At 34.4% G+C, this 4,954-nt stretch overlaps 1 long non-coding RNA gene across 1 annotated transcript; it reads right to left on the bottom strand.

The window, feature by feature from the left end:
* Positions 1-182: 182 nt before the first annotated feature.
* LOC17874317 lies at positions 183-3,290 on the bottom strand. Its single transcript, XR_002834600.1, has 8 exons — positions 2,731-3,290; positions 2,332-2,415; positions 2,129-2,220; positions 1,974-2,038; positions 938-1,000; positions 770-837; positions 642-675; positions 183-310 (listed from the first exon to the last, which is right to left on the bottom strand). It is a non-coding gene; the product is annotated as an uncharacterized LOC17874317 (long non-coding RNA).
* Positions 3,291-4,954: the final 1,664 nt, after the last annotated feature.

Raw genomic sequence — 4,954 nt, 5'->3', positions numbered from 1 at the left:
GTGTATTTTTGTATTTTTTGCGTATTAGCTCTAAGTTTTAACTTTTTGTGTATTTTATGTATTTTTGTGTTTTTTTGTTTTTGTGTTTTTTTTTTGTGTTTTTGGTTTATTTTTGTGTATTTGTGTATTTGTGTATTATCTCTAACTTTGTGTATTTTTGTGTTTTAATGTTTTTTGTGTTTTTGTGTATTTTTATGTATTAGATCATTTTTGGGTTTTAAAGATAAACAAAAAAAACTAGAAATAAAAAGAAATACCTCGTTGAAGCGGAGACAAGCTTCCCAAGGATTAGAATCGAAACAAAATATTCCTAAAACATTAAGTAAAGTATAAAACGATTAGTAAACTTGGAAACCTAACTAATCTACAAACAAAAGTTACATGCATCCCTCAACATTATATTGTTTAGATTCAGATTAAGATTTGATATAAAGAGTCAACAATAAAAATCAATTTTTGCAATCCAAAAATCTCTAATCTTAAAGCGTAAACCTATCAAGCTATCAACATCTTTGGAAATAGACTCGATGATGAATCTGTAGCCTCTCAAATCTCAATGATCATTACGAATAGAAAACAGTCTTGAGAACTACCAAACTGGAGATATTTACAAGTCAATCAAAAGTTAGGAGAAGAAGTACCTTCAAACGGATCTGTTTTGTCTTCTCAACAGATCTGTGTTCAAGGAAAAAGCAAAGCTCTTTCATATTAACAACTTAAGTCCTATCTCAAGGCTAAACTAAGAGAATTTCCAGATTATTAGACATACCACAACTTTGTATCTCGGGAATAACATGTCCAGATTAGTAGACATACCCAGAAACAGCATGCTTCCATCTTTTGTTTGAGAAATGTCATGTCAAAGAAGCATGTCAATATACACAAAAACTAAGACACAAATAAGCAAAAACTAAGACGCAAATAAGCAAACCAGTACCTTAATAATTGCAACAGATGGTTTTTCACTTTTGTCCTCAGGAACCAACAGCACCGGATACTCCTACACAAAAAGAGAGTGTAAGAGAGACTATAAGCAAATGGTCTCTAAGGTCTCAAGCATTAAGTCAACCAAACACTATATGAATACTCATGAAAAACGTATATATGATCATCCTAAACATTCAGGTGCAAGAGAAATCTGAAGTAAAAGAAAAACTTTCAAAGTTTCTAGAAACTAGAAATTTGAACTCCAATAACGAAAGAGAAACATTCCTCTTAACACATGCATGAGTGACCAACAAATAACAACAACCATGAGAGTATAAGACTATTCTTTAACAAATTCTTCTGTTTAAAATACCATAAAAATCAGAAGAGAGTGTAAGAGAGACTATAAGCAAATGGTCTCTAAGGTCTCAAGCATTAAGTCAACCAAACACTATGAATACTCATGAAAAACGTATATATAATCATCCTAAACATTCAGGTGCAAGAGAAATCATGAAGTTAAAGAAAAACTTTCAAAGTCTCTAGAAACTAAAATCTGAACTCCAAAAATGAAAGAGAAATATTCCTCTTAGCACATGCATGAGTGACCAACAAATAACAACAACCATGAGTGTATAAGACTTATTTTTAACAAATTTTTCTGTTCAAAATACCATAAAAATCAGAAGAGAGTGTAAGAGAGACTATAAGCAAATGGTCTTTAAGGTCTCAAGCATTAAGTCAACCAAACACTATATGCATACTCATGAAAAACGTGTATATGATCATCCTAAACATTCAGGTGCAAGAGAAATCATGAAGTAAAAGAAAAACTTTCAAAGTTTCTAGAAACTAGAATCTGAACTCCAAAAAATAAAAGAGATACATTCCTCTTAACACATGGATGAGTGACCAACAAATAACAACAAACTGGAATTAAGAACCAAAAAACTGAATCCGTATAACCAAACATAAAAGGCTTTAAAACACACACTTGATTATGCAGAATAACAGAAACAGCAGCCAAGGTATATATTATAACGTACCTTCGCAATTTGATTGACACTGATCTCGTATTTGACAAGGTATATATCTTTGTGCATCTCGCAACCTGGATAGAGAAAAACGTTTACCTTAACCCCTTACAGTCACCATGAGATAAGAAGACGTTTCAGACAAATATCTAGGAAAGAAAGCCTACCTGCAGAGGTTGCTCCTCTTGCATTATTTGCTTATCAAATACAAGATCCCATTGACTGGGACGAGCTAAACCAGTATCAGACTCCTTGATACCTGCATGTTTCCATATAAGCAACCAATAAACATTTTAGTCATTCCGTAAACAGAAGTCATTAGCTAATCAAAGTAAGCCCAACATTTGAGCAGCAAAGAGTGTGCACATACCACATAGATCGTTGAACTTCTTGGCGAGTTCCTTAAATCTCTTTCTCAGCTTTCTTGATAGGTGCAGAGTAAGGCCCTAACCCCCTGCATAGGTATGACATATACGAAGGTCAGCATATGGAGAGAGCAGATACACGAGCAGATACAGCAAATACTCAATCATCTAAGTAGAAAATAACACAGAATTGAACTAAGTAGAACAATCAAGCACATCAAAAAGCACCTAAGAACGAATCTAGCTTCAAATTACTCAGGAGAAAACATCAAATTGGTTTGCAAAGAGACGAAACCCTCACATTCAAGAAACCAAAAAGCGCTTAGTAACTAAAACCCTAAATCAACTCGCTTTACAGAAGAGAGCTTTACAGAAGAGACTAAGATGAAGATAAAAAACTGTACCGATTTGGGTTTGAGACGTGGTGAAGAAAGAAGCAATGCGGCGTCACGGCGATGAATCACCGGAGGAATCTGATCCCAACAACTCCTTCTCGTGGAATCCAAACTCATCCTCATCTCAACAAGATTCTTCTTTTTCGTCGTCGGCGAAACAGAGGCCACGGTGAAAGGAACCAGCAAGTCGCTAGAATCAAGATCACTAGGGTTTCCAACACAGAGCCTCCGCTTGGGGACTGGTTTCAACCCACGGATTACAGGAACAGAGCAACCTTTCTCAATGTGTAGACCACCGCGAATGTAAACAAACTGCCGTATTTGGATTTCATCGGAACGTAAGTGGCGTGGGGAGAGTCAGAGACTTTGACGAAGAATGCTTCGCTACCATGATCATTGGTCGTCTCTAATCTCAACCTCAATATCTCTCACCATGATCATTGGTCGTCTATAATCTCAGCCTCAATATCTCTCACCATGTTCGCCGGATTTCGAATCGGAGATTTGAGATTCAGAGGTTGAGAAATTGAATTACGATTTTGTGTCTTGCCGAGAAGAACGTTGCTCTATTTCTGTTTTGTTGAATTCTCGGGAGTTCCTAATTCTAGACACTTTCCCTTTTTCTAATATAATCCTCTACTCTTAATGAATACCCAAGTTTTCCCTTACCAAACCGATTCAAACCGATTCATCAAACTAATTTTTAATTAAATTAATTATTTAAAAAATCCAAAATTCCTGCCGTCAAAACAAACAAAAAAAACTTCAAAATTGGTTCCATCGTCGCTTCTTCCTCCCCAGTCTTTCACCATTAAAACTCAAACTTAAATTTTTAAATCATATCATTTCTTTTTCCTATTACTTTTAGCTTAAATCGATTTGGGTTATTGTATTTGAATTTTAGAGGTTTTAATTAGATTTGAAACTTGTGTTGACAATTAATGGACATTGACTTGATAATCATCTATTATGGGTCGATTAAGGTACTACTGGTATTTTACTATGTGCTAGTTTAGTTTTAGTTCTATCTTTTTTAGAAAAAACACAGACTAACCTTCCGAAAGCATTAAAGACAGCCATAGAGAAACTTGGATAGTTAGTTTCAGAACCAAGATAAGATTCAAGATTAGTGTATTTTTTAAATATATATGTACTTTATGTTTTTGTATAAGTTGGTAAAACTCGGTCTTGTAATGGTGCAACTACGTATGTCTTTGCTCGTATTCAGTTTGTAAAATGTGGTACAACTAACGGTACAACTACGACCAATTTCTTAAAAATTCATAGGTACCTTATAAATAGATTTTTTGGAAAATGTTAATAATCTTTCATATTCACTTTATAAATTGAAATTTGTGTGACAAATCTTCTAAGATAACATCAAAAGAAAAAAAGAAGAAGAAGATAGTGTTCATTAAATTCATTTGTATAAAAGAAAGACCTTATAGTTTTAAGATGACTTTCTTATTGTTAACTCAATTACATTGCAAAACACACAAAAGTAAGGTTTTGATTCATATTTTTGCATAAAGATATGGGAAATGTAATAAAAATAAGTAAAATCTTCAGTCCAACTACAAAGGTTTTGTTTGAATAAAAGTATAACTGGTTATACTTAAAAATCTCAAAAAATACAACTATATATAAGAGAGTACAACTTGGAAACTAGGAACAACTATGTTCATTTCTGCGGTGCCACGTGTCATGTTTGGCGACTCCATGTGTTTACGTGCAGTTTATACGATGTGGCCCACATTTTCCCCATTTTTTGAAAAAAAATTCTAAATAAAAAAAAAGAAAGAATTACTTAGATGGACCACATTTTAGGTGTATTGACGCAAACCATCAAAAACTTTGTTTTATCCTTAAATGTTTTTTAATTACCAGCGTGCCCTTTTTACACGTTACCGGAAAAAACTAATTACAGAAAATGCCACTGCCACGTCAGACAAAAAGGCGCGTGCCACCAATAACTCAGCCATAACGTACGTTACGGCTGAGTTATATCACGTTATGGCTGAGTTCTGGGACAACGGCTGAGTTTCGGATCAACGGTTGACTTAGGATCATAACTCAGCCAACAGTTACGACTGACTTATAAAAATCTGGTTGAGTTATGAGAAAACGGCTAATAACTCAGCCGCCGTTACAGCTGAGTTATAGTCTGATGGTTGAGTTATCAGAAGTTTGGCTGAGTTATGTTATCGACACGGCTGACTTAACTTTCTCCGGG

Source organism: Capsella rubella, unplaced genomic scaffold (assembly GCF_000375325.1).
Source record: "Capsella rubella cultivar Monte Gargano unplaced genomic scaffold, Caprub1_0 scaffold_101, whole genome shotgun sequence".
Lineage (NCBI taxonomy): Eukaryota > Viridiplantae > Streptophyta > Magnoliopsida > Brassicales > Brassicaceae > Capsella > Capsella rubella.
The sequence above is the reverse complement of the archived record's forward strand: the minus strand, read 5'-3'. Positions and strand labels throughout refer to the sequence as shown.